The sequence below is a fragment of the Stenella coeruleoalba genome (assembly GCF_951394435.1).
Source record: "Stenella coeruleoalba genome assembly, chromosome: 12".
Taxonomy (NCBI): domain Eukaryota; kingdom Metazoa; phylum Chordata; class Mammalia; order Artiodactyla; family Delphinidae; genus Stenella; species Stenella coeruleoalba.
The window spans coordinates 35,456,666-35,474,473 of record NC_137158.1 but is presented as its reverse complement, the minus strand read 5'-3'; the positions used below and the strand labels follow the sequence as shown (position 1 = coordinate 35,474,473).

The 17,808-nt window shown below is 35.1% G+C and overlaps 1 long non-coding RNA gene across 1 annotated transcript in view; it reads left to right on the top strand.

Annotated features, from left to right (window-relative positions):
* LOC307195331 overlaps positions 1-11,710 on the top strand; it is a 265,217-nt gene extending 253,507 nt beyond the window's left edge. The window contains exons 4-5 of the long non-coding RNA XR_013830805.1: positions 101-238; positions 11,290-11,710. This is a non-coding gene — a long non-coding RNA (uncharacterized lncRNA). The remainder of the gene's footprint in view (positions 1-100; positions 239-11,289) is intronic.
* The last annotated feature ends 6,098 nt before the right edge of the window (positions 11,711-17,808 follow it).

Here is a 17,808-nt window from a genome sequence, read left to right as displayed (position 1 = left end):
CTTCTGATTTCAGCTCTGACATCTAAAGAGCCTGGAAATTATCACTGTCATACTTATAAGAAAAAAGCTGAGCAAACTGAAAATCAGCATTTTTTCTTAGAACCATCAGAGAATTGAGGTTGCAGGACTACTGCTGCCCCCAAATCTGGAGAGACAGGATAATCCAAGAGTCACAGCCAAGATCTGCTTAATTGGAGCAGAGCCACTGGAGCCATACACTGGTTTGAGCACAGATGTGGTAAGTGTGATAAATTGCTGGAGACTAAGTGTGGATTAGCTTGAAGGTGGGAAACTCCTGAAGTTATATTCTTGGGTGAAGGTGTGGGGGAGGGGCACACTTTCATGAGTTTTACCCTCAGGCACTCCACCAGATTCTTATAATAAAAAGCCAAGGATGGAGGAAGGGGAGAAGTAGTCATTGTGAAATATACCCAGAGCATTTTCTATAAAAGGACTATTCTCCAGGGAAAAAGATTTTATCACAGCTTTATGTCACATGGGGGAAAGGCATCTATCCTACTCTAGCCCTTTCTAGTCTTCTAATCTTCTCTAAAGGGGAAAAACTAAGAAACATCTGTTGAGATTGAATCATTAGATTATAGAACACTTCGTTACTCTCACACCTATGACCACACCTGAAAGAGCAGCAAGATGCAGACTCAGTCTACAGAGGAGTTATTAGGGAAACCCAAAGACAACTATGATATAAAAACAAGGACACAAGAAAAATTTTATACATATAAATTTTTCAGTCTCTATTTTATTTATTTCTCCTCTGATCTTTATTATTTCCTTCCTTCTGCTGACTTTATGCTTTGGTTGTTCTTTTTCTAATTCTTTTAGATGGTAAGTTAGGTTGTTTATTGGATATTTTTCTTGTTTCTTGGGAAGGCCTGTATCACTATAAACTTCCCCTTTAGAACAGCTTTTGCTGCATCCCATGGATTTTGGAAAGTTGTGTTTCCATTTTCTTCTGTCCTGAGATATTTTCTGATCTCCTCTTTGATTTCTCATTGACCCATTGTGTTTTTTAGTAGCAGGTTGTTTAGACTTCACATGTTTGAGCTCTTCCCATTTTTCTTATTTTGATTTCTAGTTTCATACCACTGTGGTTGGAATAAATGCTTGATATAATTTTTGTATCCTCTTAAATTTGTTGAGGTTTGTTTTGTAGCCTAGTGTCTATCCTGGAGAACATTCTATGTGCACTTGAAAAGAATGTGTAATCTGCTGTTTTGGGATGTAATGTCCTGTAGATATCTACTAAGCCCAACTGGTCTATTGTGTCATTTAAGACCACTGTTGCCTTATTTTATTACTAAACACATATATTAGTCAATAAACCAGTAACAGGTTCTCTGACTTTTGAAATAGGAATAGGAGGGATCTTAAACTTTTTTACAATGATAATCCTTTTACCACTACCACCCCCTTTTGGATAAAATTAGCTGTAAAAACTGCAGCATCCTTTTTTGAATATCTTAAGTATTAGAGTATGTACTTCATTTTTATGAGGAGGCAGCAGACCATGACATTCAAGAATGGTGGATAGGGCTTCCCTGGTGGCGCAGTGGTTGAGAGTCTGCTGCTGATGCAGGGGACACGGGTTCGTGCCCCGGTCTGGGAAGATCCCACATGCCGCAGAGCGGCTGGGCCCGTGAGCCATGGCCACTGAGCCTGTGCGTCCGGAGCCTGTGCTCCGCAACGGGAGAGGCCACAGCAGTGAGAGGCCCACGTACCACCAAAAAAAAAAAAAAAAAAAAAGAATGGTGGATAATCAGGCTTAAGAAATTATGGAGATAGTTACTAAAAACAAATGAGCAAACAAAAAATTTCAAAATATTAAAATAAAATAATTTTAATGCACACATAGCATTTAAGTATGATTCTTTTGAACTTTAGTGTTATTTTGATATAAAAATATCACTCATGTCATTAGCCATATAGGTAATATTTTAGAATCTTCTTCAAACTCTTTGTAAATAGAGTTGTCCCTCAGTATCTTCAGGAGATTGGATCCAGGAGCCCTTACGGATAACAAAATCTGGATACAGGGCCAAATTTACAGCTTATTGAATTTTCAGAGGCTATATGTAAACAGCCATTATTCTTTTATGGTTCATTTATTGGGATCCCTGAGTCTTACAGAAATGACTCAGTGGTAGCCAGATATAAATTAAATACTTTTATAATCTGGCCTCAAGTTACCAATTGCTGTCATCCCTTCTAAACTTAGTGTTCCAGCCACACTGAATACATTTTCTTTTATGCTCCCAGATATTTGAAAGGTTTTCAAATTTTGTGGAATAATATTCTCTTTTGTTCATGTCATGTGTATAGGAGAGATGATGGTCCCATTGTTACTCAGGCATTACTGGAAATTGGTAACATGTTGTATATGATATGAATTATTTTAATTATGTTTGATTCTTTTCTTTTAACTGTAACACTATCAAGTGCCTGTGGCAAAGAAATCTTATTTATCTTCTTAACCCAGGCCCAGAAGATTTCCTGGTACATAAAACAGTCCAAATGTTGAATCAATTAATAGGTGAGATGCAAAGTCACCAAAAATCTGACTTTTATCTTTATAGTTGGGCAGCATTAATCTCTATAATATGCCAATCATTTATTTTTAGGGCGGCTGTAGAGTACTCTACTATTAAGTAATAAGGTAAATGTCCTGCAGTTTTCCAATTGAAAAATGCTCTGTAATTGAGCTGCTTTTGCCAATGCCATATATTTTCTTATTTCATTACATGATATCTGTAGAGAAAAGAAACTATACTCATTTTACTCTGTGTCTTGGTTTTATAAGGTAAAGTAGGACAAGATGGTAATATTCCCTAATCTAAAGACAGGGTAATCTTGAGTAAATGGATCCTGATTCAACAAAATGGACTCAAATTTTATATGTGACCTCAAACAATATTCTACATTCTTATGTGAAATCATTTTTCACCAAAAGAGTAAAGTTAGAAAAGAGAAGAAATAATCTATTTTTTACTATGAAATTCTTATCCAGAGAATGTGGGGAAGATAATCATTTGACAATCTTGAAAACTTTCTACCATAAATGGGTGATTTGTAGGTCCAAGAGTTACCCATCTTCTGCTTTTTTTTTTAATTAAAATTACACAAAACTATTTAAATAGTAGCATTTTTATCATTTAGTGACTTTAACATAGTGGAGAGGCAGTTAGTAGATTTCATGGACCCAAAGTTCTCAAAAACATTTTATAGATTTTAATTTCTACCTATGTCTAGAATTCTTTTTTTTTTTTATTTTTGCATGAGTGAATTCAAATGCTCAACTGGATAGTTGAAAGGAATATTCTTTCTCCATTCAGTTGTCTTTGTTACTTTGTCAAAAATCAGCTGACTATATTTGCATGGGTCTATGTCTGGGCTCTCTATTCTGTTTTTCTTTCATTATTCCATCTATTTTTCTGCCAATATCACAGTATTTATGACTGTAGATTTATAGTAACTCTTGAAGACAGGTTGTGTCAGTCTTCTGACTTTGTTTTTTTCTTCAGTGTTGTACTGGATCTTTTGCCTTTCTGTATAAATTCTGGAATCAGATTGGTGATATCACCAAATACCTTGCTGGGATTTTCCTTGAGACTATGTTGAATTATAGGTCAAGTTGGGAAGAACTGACATCTTGGAAAAATTGAGTCTTCCTCAATACATGCATGGAATGCTCTCCATGAATGAGGAGTATCTCTTCATTTATTTAGGTCTTCAGTTCCTTTCATCAGTTTTATATTTCTCCTTATATAGGTCTTGTACATATATTTCATTTGCTATATTTATACCTAAATATTTTAAGTTTTGGTGCTAATGTAAATGGTACTGTGTTTTTAATTTCCAAATATTCACTACTGATTTACAGTAAACCAATTCATTTTTTTTAACATCTTTATTGGAGTATAATTCCTTTACAATGTTGTGTTAGTCTCTGCTGTATAACAAACTGAATCAGCTATATGTATACATAATCCCCAAATCCCCTCTCTCTTGAGCCTCCCTCCCACCCTCCCTATCTCACCCCTCTAGGTGGTCACAAAGCACCGAGCTGATCTCCCTGTGCTATGCGGCTGCTTCCCACTAGCTATCTATTTTACATTTGGTAGTGTATATATATCCATGACACTCTCTCACTTCGTCCCAGCCTACCCTTACCCCTCCCTGTGTCATCAAGTCCATTCTCTACATCTGCACCTTTAATCCTGTCTTGCCCCAGGTTCTTCAGAACCATTATTATTATTTTTTTTTAGATTCCATATATATGTGTTAGCATACGGTATTTGTTTTTCTCTTTCTGACTTACTTCACTCTGTATGACAGACTCTAGTTCCATCCACCTCACTACAAATAACTCAATTTCATTTCTTTTTATTGCTGGCTAATATTCCTGTATATGTTTGCCACATCTCCTTTATCCATTCATCTGTCGATGGACAATTAGGTTGCTTCCATGTCCTACCTATAGTAAATAGTGCTGCAGTGAACATTGTGGTACATGATTCTTTTTGAATTATGGTTTTCTCACAGTATATACCCAGTAGTGGGATTGGGGGGTCATATGGTAGTACTATTTTTACTTTTTTAAGGACCCTCCATACTGTTCTCCATAGTGGCTGTATCAATTTACGTTCCCACCAACAGTGCAAGAGGGTTCCCTTTTATCCACACCCTCTTCAGCATTTATTGTTTGCAGATTTTTTGATGATGGCCATTCTGACCGGTGTGAGGTGATACCTCACTGTGGTTTTGATTTGCATTTTTCTAATGATTAGTGATGTTGAGCATCCCTTCATGTGTTTGTTGGCAATCTGTATATCTTCTTTGAAGAAATGTCTACCTAGGTCTTCTGCCCATTTTTGGATTGGGTTGTTTGTTTTTTTGATATTGAGCTACATGAGCTGCTTGGATATTTTGGAGATTAATCCTTTGTCAGTTGTTTTGTTTGCAAATATTTTCTCCCATTCTGACGGTTAACTTTTCATCTCGTTTATGGTTTCCTTTATGTGCAAAAGTTTTTAAGTTTCATTAGGTCCCTTTTGTTTTTATTTCCATTACTCAAGGACGTGGGTCAAAAAGAATCTTGCTGTGATTTAGGTCATAGAGTGTTCTGCCTATGCTTTCCTCTAAGAGTTTTAGAGTGTCTGGCCTTACACTTAGGTCATTAATCCATTTTAAGTTTATTTTTGTGTATGGTGTTAGGGAGTGTTCTAATTTCATTCTTTTACATGTAGCTGTTCAGTTTTCCCAGAAACACTTATTAAAGAGGCTGTGTTTTCTCCATTGTATATTCTTGCTTCCTTTGTCAAAGATAAGGTGACCATATGTGTGTGGTTTACCTCTGGCCTTTCTATCCTGTTCCATTGAACTATATTTCTGTTTTTGTGCCAGTACCATACTGTCTTGATTACTGTAGCTTTGTAGTATAGTCTGAAGTCAGGGAGCCTGATTCCTCCAGCTCCATTTTTTTTTCTCAAGATTGCTTTGGGTATTTGGGGTCTTTTGTATGTCCATAGAAATTGTAAAATTTTTTGTTCTAGTTCTGTGCAAAATGCCATTGGTAGTTTGATAGGGATTCCATCGAATCTGTAGATTGCTTTGGGTAGTAGAGTCATTTTCACAATGTTGATTCTCCCAATCCAAGAACATGGTATATCTCTCCATCTGTTTTTATCGTCTTTAATTTCTTTCATCAGTGTCTTATAGTTTTCTGCATAAGGTCTTTTGTCTCCTTAGGTAGGTTTATTCCTAGGTATTTTATTCTTTTTGTTGCAATGGTAAATGGGAGTGTTTCCTTAATTTCTCTTTCAGATTTTTCGTCGTTAGTGTATAGGAATGCAAATGATTTCTGTGCATTAATTTTGTATCCTGCTACTTCACCAAATTCATTGATTAGCTCTAGTAGTTTTCTGATAGCATCTTTAGGATTCTCTATGTACAGTATCATGTCATCTGCAAACAGTAACAGTTTTACTTCTTTTCCAATTTGGATTCCTTTTATTTTCTTTTCTTCTCTGATTGCTGTGGTTAAAACTTCCAAAACTATTTTGAGTAATAGCAGAGAGAGTGGGCAATATTGTCTTGTTCCTGATCTTAGTGGAAATGGTTTCAGGTTTTCACCATCGAGAATGATGGTAGCTGTGGGTTTGTCATATATGACCTTTATTATGTTGAGGTAGGTTCCCTCTATACCCTCTTTCTGGACAATTTTTATCATAAATGGGTGTCGAATTTTGTCAAATGCTTTTTCTGCATCTATTGAGATGATTATATGGTTTTTATCCTTCAGTTTGTTAATATGGTGTATCACATTGATTGATTTGTGTATATGGAAGAATCCTTGCATTCCTGAGATAAACCCCACTTGATCATGGTGTATGATCCTTTTAATGTTCTGTTGGGTTCTGTTTGCTAGTATTTTGTTGAGGATTTTTGCATCTATGTTCATCAGTGATATTGCCCTGCAGTTTTCTTTTTTTGTGACGTCTTTGTCTTGTTTTGGTATCATGGTGATGGTGGCCTTGTAGAATGAGTTTGGGAGTGTTCCTCCCTCTGCTATATTTTACTTACTGTAATTTCTGGATTCTCTCTTCCTTTTTTACTCTATTGCTATTTTTACTCTGTTCTAAATGATTTTATTTGGTAAATACACTCAGCATAATTACCTTTTTCCTCTTCTTGGAGATGAGCAGTCTGCAAGATGCTTGCATTCCACTGGTCCTTCAGGAGAAGGCCTTCTAGGACAACCTAGGACTGAGTCTGTGCATGATTCTGAGATTCAGCTAGGAAACTTATCTGGCCAACAGATATAACATGGTTCACTTTAGCTTTTAGAATTAATAAAGATGCTGTTTTGGTTCTATATCTGCTATAACCCTTGTTTTATTTCTCAACTTGTTCAGAATCCAAGTGGGAAAGAAAATGCTATTTGAGGGGCCCTAAGATACTTCAGTATCTATTTAGTTATTTTTTTTTTCCTTTTATCCCGTTCTCTCTTGATCTTATTCCACTAGGGCTATCATCCTCATCAACCCATTAACTCTGCTCTTGTCAAAGTCGCTAATGCATACAGTACAAAGTCCATGTTTCATTCTAACACTTAACCTTACTCACTGTCAGTAAACCTTGTGTTTTCTCTTTATATTAAGCCTACATCCAAAAAGTAGAAAGGTTTGCTGACTCCTCTTTCAAAATGCACTCAAACTTTGACTCATTCTCATCACCTCTACCCCTATATATGTCTTACTTCCAAGGAATAGCTATCCCTCAATTACTGAACTTCTGTGATTGCATCATTAGTGGTCTACTCTTGCTCCATCAGAGGCTATTCTCCACACAACAGGCTAGACTAAGCCTTCAGAACTATAATTCAAATCGTGCCACTGCCCTCCTCTTGGCTTCCACTGGATTGCCTTTATACTCAGAATGTCACCAAAGACCTTGCCATGATCTGTAAGTTGCCCTGGCAAGCTTTGCCATCTCGCCCAAGGCTTACTCTCCGACTACTCTCATATGGTCTTGACATTTTTTCACTGCTTTCCAGCCACACTGGCCACCTTTATGTTTCTTGATTGGCAATGCAGGCACTCATCTCAGGGTCTTTGCAAAGGAGAATACTCCTCCACCCTGAAGTTTATTCTTTCACTTCACTCAAGGTCTTCTCAGATGTGACCTCCAAAGACATCTCTCTCTTTCTCCCTCTCTCTCTCCATTTATCTATTAATCAATCAATCAATCAGTACCTCCCACTAAAATATAAGATCTGTGCAGGTAAGTACTTTGTGTTTATTCCTTTCTATATACCCAAGCTCTAAAATTGTGACTGGCACATAGTAGATGCATAATTAAATACTTCTTGAATACGTAAATCAACAGAATCTCCAATCATGTGAACCCATTAAGAAAGTAAAGGGAAATGATAATGCATAAAAACTGAAAAAGGGCCAATTGATAAAGAACAGATTATAGAACTAGCCTTAAAGTTTTAGAGGTTCAAAATATTATAACATATATACACAGAATATCAGGAGATTTTCTGGTTTATTCACAATGATTTCAATCCCATAACATTTCTACCCTTGCTTTCTGTTATAAAGGAAAATGCTACACCCTAAGCTCAGTCCCAAAAGGTTGCCACCACTATCTGTATTGATACAGCTTATCAACAACTGAAGAGAGAACCCTGGATACATGTATTCCAAACCTGTGCTCCCTTCTACGTTTGACCAACACTTCTTTGCATCTTATATAAACTCATATAATTATTAGATATTCCAGTTGAGAATATTTGGTGTATGAGCTATTCAGATAAGCACAAACATCAGAGTAGGGTTGGGTTGATAATATCGTTATATGGTAATGATGCAATGGTAAAACAACAACAGAATAACAACAAAAGTAATGAGATATATGGAAGATACTGAAAAAACGATCATAGTCTGCTTTGTGACCACCGTAATATTGCTAATAAACAAGAGTAGAGGATTTTTCTCTTCTTCAATTGGATGGCAATAGTGCTGTTAGGAGTGGGTGCGAGTGGACAGTACCTGAGGCCAAACCTGTCTAAATATGTAGTACAGAAAGGGCAGAAAAATACCTGGAATTAAAGGTGTGGAGGAAGTTTTCACAACATAGCAGACTGGCCGGTGGTAAACTTTATATGGTAAACCCACCTGACAGACAAGAGGACCACAAATAGAGGACATACATGGCTCTTTGCTTTCTAAAGTATTTTAAAAAGATTTAGATAGAGGATGAGCTTAAAAACACACATTTGTGAGTAACTCTATTAAATCTCAATATTAGTTTATCTGAAAAAACTTGCCTTAAATAACATTGGGTCTTAAGTTAGTAAACTGGCATACTTGCATATAAATATATATATATATTTAAATTTTTTCTTTAATTCTCCGTGTGTTTTTGGTAAGATTTCCTCACTCATCAGATATTCCTGAGATTTCTACAAATATATGTTAGTCTTCATCCAGCTTTATACTATTCCTCAAAATGTATGCTCTGTATATGCACCTATAGTATTATTTAAGATATTCTATTCTGCTATAAAAAATAAGAAACGTAAATACACTAGGATGATAGATAAAGCTAAGTATAGAAGCAAGAAGTTTGAGAGATGTGCTGGACATAAATAATGTAAGTAGAGTATATATGTATATAATTATGTAAGTAGAGTAAATGTGTACTGAACATAGGTAGAAAAGGATAAAGGACTAAGAAGTAGGAAACGTTCGTGATACACTTAATGGGACGCATGGAGAACAGGTTGATAATGACACAGGAAAACACATTAGTCACATAAGACACTCAATACTTACGTTGTCCATTTGCAAACCCCCATTCTGGCCGTATCATTTCTGCCCCAAATGCCCTAACATGACAAAATCCATAACTGATCAGCAGATATTTTTTGCCACTGTGTCTGACTCATATAGAAAGTGTGTATTGGCTCCAGGCACTTTCTATCTGCTAAACCCTTTTTTTTTCAACCTCACCATCAGAGGATACTGCTGAAGTATGAGAGAGAGACAGGATACATGAATATGGCTGGTGAAACAAGGACCTGGGTAGGAAGCCACTTCTACCACATGTGCAACCTGTTCTCAGTGTGTTACCTTATCCTTTCTCCTCTCTCCTTTAGATTTTTGCTACAACTTTTAAGTTCATTCAGTAAACCTTGTGATTAATGCATCTTAATTTGCTCAGTGAGCCTTTTCTGTTCCATGACCTCTGGGATAGCCTGGTTGGGAGCAGATGTGGAGGCTACCATTGCATCAGTGTAATTTTTCACATGACAGACCCCCTCATATGATGATCAACTGCAATGCCTCCTATCATTTGTCATCATAGCATAATAGATTTGTTACTGCAATTTCGATGATACCTTCCACAGAGCAAAAATATAAGAAAACTAATGTTAATAGAGTGAAATTGATCATTTAAATCACCTAGTAAATTGACCCAAGGAAGTATTTTTCAATGTAAAAATGAAATGTCTTTATTTGACATGTATCTATTTTCTTTCCAGTTAAATAACATTCATAATATAGCATATCGTTATTTAATAGTTTGATTCAAGATCTAGAAAAACTAATAAATGTAGCAGAAGGATAGATTAGAGCATACTGTGAGAGAAAGGCAATCACACATGGCCCAAGGTCCTGACTACAGTAACTGAAGCTAGCAACCAAGAACAGCTTTTTAAAATACACAGAGTGGAAAAGCTTTTGTTCTGTATTGCTCTTTGCAAAAAGGACTAGGGATGACAAAAAATTATAAATGTGCATGAGTGTGTGTTACAATCACATCAATAAATTATAGCAAAGATTTAGACTAACATTACCCCAAACTACTTGTTACTATTTAGCTAAACAAGGTTGAGGGGAGATTGGGAGGATGAATGGTAATAGTTATGAGGGTAGAAATGTCAATTTCATAATAACAAGGAAAGAAGAACACTTTAGATTATGATATTCAGATGATTTAAGACACATAAAAACAGATGAATGTTTCTTAACTGAGGGCCAGGATTAAAAAGAAAAAATGAATAAAGAGAACAAGAAAGCACAAAAATGGAATGAAGTGAGGGGAGGATGGAGGGATGGGGGAAGGAGGAGGATTCAAGTTTCAGGGCTCTTCCATCACATGTGCACTCTGAGAAAGGGAGAGGGAGAGAGGGAAGGAAGATGGAAGGGAGAAAGGAAGGAAGTGGAATGCTGCAGATGCTTGCAGTGACTGCTTTTGACTCTAAAAGCCTGCAGAGAACTGTGGATACATCTTTATTCTTGCCTGAGTGATTAATGAAAGTCTAACTTGACTTCCTAGTTGATGAGGCTTAAAACTATAAATCGTACTTCAATTTCTTTTTTTAGCTCAGGCAATAAGATACAGATAGTGTCAAAAACTATGGTATTTTGAATATTTAAAGGACTGATTTTTTGGTTAGATTATCCAGGCCCCCTGCTTCTTTCCCTCCTGCTTCCTGATGTCTGCCTTTAGGCCATTTCACTGCTCATTAACACCTCCATCTCTGTGGTAAGGGGCTAGGGAAGAAGATTAAACCAAATTCCTTCTGTGCCTTGAATAAGACCAGAAGTCTGGAAGACCAGAAGTTATTAGTAGAAAATTAAATTTAGGGAATAAATATGAAGTTCAGTTATCCTGACTTGTTCTTTCTCTATTTCTTTGAGCAACTGAGAATTTCTTGCATTGATATTTTATTCAATTTTCTACATATTTTCTCAGAAATCAATCATCTTAGCAGGGAGACTGAGCATAGGTTAGCAAGTTAAACCAACCTGGATTGCTTCCACTGCTTCATTCCCATCAAGTATGAGGTTTGCGACCTTGGCAAGGTATGTGAGCATTCTGAATCTGTTTTCTCTATAAAATGCATACCTGAACATACTGTGACGAATTAGGTGGCATTTTAACAGCTCACTAAAAGGGCTGAAACATATTAGGGCTCAAAACATGTTAGAAACTACCTACCTCTCTCCTTCCTCCTTTGTCTAAGGAAAAAAAAGAAATTTAACATTTTACTTGCCTTTACTTTATTACCTTTTTTAAAAAAATTTAAGGATGAAACTATTTTTAGGACTCCTAGTACTCTACACTGATACAGTACCTTGAGCAACAACGTGGCATAATCCGCCCAAAAGTCTTCTTAAATAAACTCTCCATTTCAAGGTTCTGTATTATGGGTTAAGGTTGTTTTACACAAGAGTAAAACATTTAAAAATGTAAAAGGAAGCTTTCTTTCCAAAAACTATGACAAAAATGTGTTTTATGTCAAAGAGAACAAAATGGTTTATACACCATATATACAATGTATAGTGTAAATATTCTATTAAAAAAATTGAAATTCTGATGCATATTTTATGAGTGTGTTAATAGATATTTTAATTTTGTTAAGTTGTAGTTTTATTCTTTAGTGTTTTAATTTAACAACATTATTAAAAATATTGATCACAAATCAAATTTTAATTTGTCATATATAATTTCCTGGGCATTTAATTTTGGTTTCTTGCTGTCATAACAAATTACCATATATTCAACAGCTTAAGATGACAGAAATTATTATATAACAATGCTGTAAGTCAGAAGTCCTATACCAATTTCACTCTAAAATTAGGGTTTAATCACTGCTGCATTTCTTTCTGGAGACTCGGGAAATCAGTTTCCTCATTCATTCAGGGCACTGGTGGAATGCGGTTTCTTGCGGTTGTAGGACTGAGATTGTTATTAACCTTGCTGGCTGTCACCTACAGATTGACCGTCAAATACTTAAGCTTTAGGGTGACACTCTTACATAAGTTCTTTCTATGTGCGTTGCTATGGTTATATATTTCTAAAAAAATAATTTGTCATAACATTTTCTAATTTTAAATGAAAGTTCACCTTTTTACAGAATTTGTATTCATAATTTATAAACTTTTTAATAATGAATACCTAAAAGTTGTGTTAAAAATTAGGCAACTTCAGAAATAAGGTAAATAACCTCAAAGTTTTCCTCACTAAATGAGGATGCACCCCTGCCATAATGCATCTGAATTTCCATTGCTCTCTTTGTTGAGAACATTTTTATCAAAAATTATAGATTAACTTATCTCCTAAGACTATAATAATGTTTTTAAACAATGCTATATATGAGCTAACATAAAGTATGGTTCTCCTGATAAACTCTATAGGAATATGCATAATAACTTAAAAATAACCAATGACTTACCTATAAATTTAATAACATAGCAATCCATTAGAAGTTTAAAAAAAGTGAATTTGTGTGTTTGTGCATACTTTCTTCTGGTTAGTGAGCTAAATTAACAGTGATTTCTAGTTTATATACCTGAAGCATATCTTTCTTTTCTGGGTAGAATTACCTTCTTCATTTCCCTTTTAATACACATATAAGGACAATAATCCAAAGTATTTTAGAAGAAGGGTAAATTTTTCCCTGATTATGTTCTCCCTCAGTCTGGTATAGCTCTTTCTATCAGGTCTCCCCATTTTGGATTTTTCTTTTTATTTTTGGGGGGGAGTTGGGGAAACGGGTGGTTGATTGTAAACCTTTCCAAGTATTTCATCTTATTTATTAAATAATACTGAATTAGAATAAGCACACATTATTCTGGATAAAGAACATAACCACACCTTTTATTGTTTGTTTATTTTTTCCTTCTCGTTCTTGTTGTTTTGTTTTTAAGTGTTTAAATCCGTCATCTCTGGAGGTGATCTAATCATCTGGGATTAAGAATGAGAGTTAATTCCGGGGTAGCAGATATTGTGACTGGTTTATCGCTCAGCACCTTTGAGAGGGTCTCTTACTGAGAATTAACTGTCTTATGAACTAGAACAACTGGTTATTTAAAGCTGTCATTTTGGACTCAGGCCTGTTTAGGTACAAAGTTCGTACACTGAATGTAAGACAGCTTTAAGATAGCTCTTCCTCATAGACCGTGCTCCCCTCCACTCCCCATAGCAGTGGACAGATGAAAAGATCTAGTCTCACCTGTTGTGCTTCAGACCTGACTTTCGTGAGGGAGAGGAGAAGTGGAAGGAAGCGGTGATTCATCCCCAAGCACACTACAACATCCACTGAGGAAATAAAGCTGGTCCCACATCCCTCAGCCTGTCCTTTCCCCAAGACCGGGGCTTTGGTGGTCAGCTCTATATCCATAACGGCTCAAATTTATCTCTTCACATCATGAGGTTACAGGGAATTACAATTTAACAAAAATTGCTCCGGATAGTTTGAGAATTCCTCATGTGAATGTGACTTTAGGAGTAAGCAGCTCAGCCCAATTCTGAAAATACGCTGTCTGAGGGCTCTACATGTCTTACCAAAAGCATCTCTTAATAAATCTAGCAATTTTGCACAGGATTTTATAATTTTCAAGGACACATTATGGACAGTATCGAGCATCTCTTTGACATATTAAGCAGAAGTAATGTAGGGAGTATTTGTAAAAATACCAGAATTAAAGGGGACATTTGGGTAAGTCATTTGTCTCTACATTAAGCAGAGTAGCACACCACATGCGTGCACATATGAATACACACATACATACAAATGTACATTTAGTTTGACATTTACTGTGTTAAAAGAAATGGATTTCACCTATGGGAAATCATTAAGCAGAGTTCACATATGATATGACTAATTTTTGTTCCATTTTATTGTAATTTAAATATATTAAACGTCTTTAGATTTTCTCACATGCCATTCTGAAGTTCTCGGTTGACTCAAGTAATGCAGCTCCTTTCTTTAATTACAACTTAAAAATCAACCCAGATTTCTCCAAACACTATGTAATATATTACATTTTTCTTTTTGTAGCTCATGAGCTCAATCAATCATAATTTTATAATGAAGTCAAGGGTCATTTTTATATCCAGTTTTGAAGGTTAACATGAATTTTAGTATTGTTAAGAAAAGTTAGAACAAATTGTATAAACCTATATTCATATCAAAAACTAGTAGGCAGTATTTTGGTTTTCTTTGCTTAAATCTTGATTATGATGAAAGATAAGGCTGGATTCATGCAAAATATAAAAATAACTTTTTCCCATCAAATGTCTATGTTTTATAAAATATTGTCACAGTAGAAACATGCTCTATATCAACTTTTTAAAAAAATAAATGTGCCTAATTATAATATGCCATGGTGACTGACATGCATTATGTTCAATATTCAGAAAGGCAGTATTATTCCAATAAAAAATTATACAGTGCTACCCACCATGACCTTGCAGAATATACTAATAATAGTTTTCTCTTCCGAAATATTTCTACAAGTGACAATTCTTATGTCCTGTGGCATTTTAAGAAAAGCTGTCCAATCAGCCATAAATATATAAGTCTACCTATAAAGGTTTACTATCCAAATGGCAATTTCATTTTCAATTTTCCTTGGTAAATAGATATTGAATATTTGAAGGAGGTTGTTTCAAAAGTCTAGAAGATGAAAATGACATTCCTTTTAGAGCTCCTTTTACTCTGGTGGACAACTGAAATGTCATTCAAAAAGTTACTTGATGTTGCGGTAGCCTCCAAGTACGTTACCAAGCACATTATTCCAGAGATGGGGTCAAGACCAAATTAAGATGCAGAGATCATATGGCTTATTACATTACATAAAATACAGCAAGGAACAAAAGGGAAGATAAGTCGTTGGCTAAAACGTAGGACAGGGTGAAAGGGGATAGAAAGAACACTCTAACTTAATCCTGTGTTAACCAATCTTATATATTCTCTCTCTCTCTCTCTCTCTCTCTCTCTCTGCCACATCAGATTTCCCTTCTGATCATATGTGTACAAGACCAGAGTTATGGATGAAGCAGACAGAAGACACACACAGCAGACACATACTCACTCCATCAGAGTGACTCAGGGCCAACTATCCCTTGCCACAGTTGTATCTCCCCAGATAACTTGATGATAGTCACGCTTCTTATCTGTTTCTGGGGAATAACACATGGGACCAGAATGAGATCATACCAGTTGTCACCAGTAGAGGGAGGTGCAATTTAGGGATGATATAGCTACTAATCTGGAATTAATAAAATGTATACCTTAAGATGAGGTCTTTCCAACCCTATCTGTAGGTAACATTCTTGTTTGCTCTATCCTTTTAACCATATATTCCATTTTTTCTATCTTTAATGAGTAAATCATAAGTTTCTGATTTATTCTCTGAATTTCATATATCTTATGAATTCTGCCTACATATCACAAGCTATTAGATCATCTAATATGTATAATTAGCATTTTTAGGAGTATAATACCACTTTTTGTTTTATTTGTTTTGTTTGTGTCCTCTACAGAATTGAATGTTTTTCAATAATACTGCAAAGACTGATTATGAAAAAAAAATTTGGTCTTCAAAATGTTAATATCTTGCCAATTAATTCAAACAGGCATTCACAACAAAAACGACCATGCAACAGCTTAGATTCAATCTGACCTATACCGAACAGTATCATCCAGGTAGTAGTTGTTGAAGTGGCATAAAATGAGTGCTGTTAAGTATTTCATTACCATGTTAAAAATGTGTGGAGTGCATGAGGTGCCAGATTTTGTTTGGGTCGCATTTTGTTCTGTGTCATAGTTTGATTAAGGGGTCCCAGAGAAGTGTACTTCGGGCTTCACTCAACTTCTTAAATAATGACTTTCTTGCTAAGTTAAATGAGCCTCAATACAATAATCAGATTGATTTCCTACAGACTTCTCTAATGGAATACCAGAAAAATATATGTTATGTTATTGAAGTTAAAAAAAAAAAGACATCCAAAAGTTTTTAAGTTTGCTTTGGTGCTAGTAAGTAACTACTTCAACTCCAACCATTTTGACAGGTGACAAACTAAATTCTTGACTCATGACCATGACCCAAACTTTGCTCTGTACTAGTCTGCTCAGAATTCCCACTGCTCAGGTGTTATGACCACTCTGATGACTAGCCATTTCCCTTGCTTTTAATTTCTGGCTTACAGTGTGTCACTGTTATCCCAGCTAAGTAGTTTAATCTTCTAGAAAAGTTGGTTATCCCTCAAATGATATTACCTAGGTGTTCCTAGGGAATGCCCTCTCTTGTTTTTGTTTTTTCCTCAACCCCATATTCTTTTCCCTGACCATTCTCATAATGTAATTAACTTATATACTACAGTCGTGTAAAAAGAAATTAGGGAAAATTAGATTTAGTCCATATACAGAAATTTATTAGTTTGGCTAAGTTTGACATTTTCCATGATATTAACTCCATAGAAATATTTTTTCCTTCAAAAATTGCTGTTTCTGAATATAGAAATAAACGTGTAAATGATGAAAATTGGAAATTATTGCTGAGATGATCATCGCTGACTCTAAAGTACTCCCCAAATTCCAATCACTGGCAGCTGACAACATGCTCCTCAGCATATCTCAGGCAACTATCAAAGAGAAAAGCAAGAGAATATTTCTCTTTCTAATTATTCTTCCAGCATTTTCTCATTTTTCTTTCTGGATTTGACCAACATGGAAGGTGATAACCTTACTGTGGTAAAGTGGTAACAGTTATCTAAGGGGTAATCATCTGAATATGTTGGTTGAAAAGCTTGAAATATTTCATGATGAAAAATATATTTCAGGATTGACATTAGATAGAAAACACCAACAGGTATAATCTTATATTATCCATTCTTCTGTGTTTAATTTTGATACTGAAATCAGTTGATGGTATAAACTACCAAAGCTTTTAATTCATCTGCTTTCTTCATTCATTTAAATAATCTTGTCACTTCAGAACATATTTAAAATCCTAGTAAAATCACTTCTGCTAGTAACTACATATTTTTTCATGTTGTAATGAAAACAGTATTTGAGGAAATTAGCAACCATCAGAAATAGTATAAGCACGAAAAATAAACACAGTCATTTTTAAAAGATGGCATTAATATAAATAGAATGTTTTATGTGAATGCAGAGTGATTATATTTGAAGAATTACATATGAAGACGTGGTAATACATATTCTCCTTGGTATACTAGTATCATTAGGTAAATATATTAATCAGTAGATCCCAAGCCAATTGTGAATATTTTCTTTTCTATCCTGAAAGTTTAAGAAATTGTAAATTTAAGGTGAGATGAGGATCAAATGAGTGCATTTATGATTCACTGTATATCACTCTTTTTATTCTAATCTTTAAGCTACATTCCCGGGGTTGCAGTTTAAAATAAAAATTCCTTGAAAGTCCTGGTCAATAACAAGGGAGTTGCATTTTTTCTTTT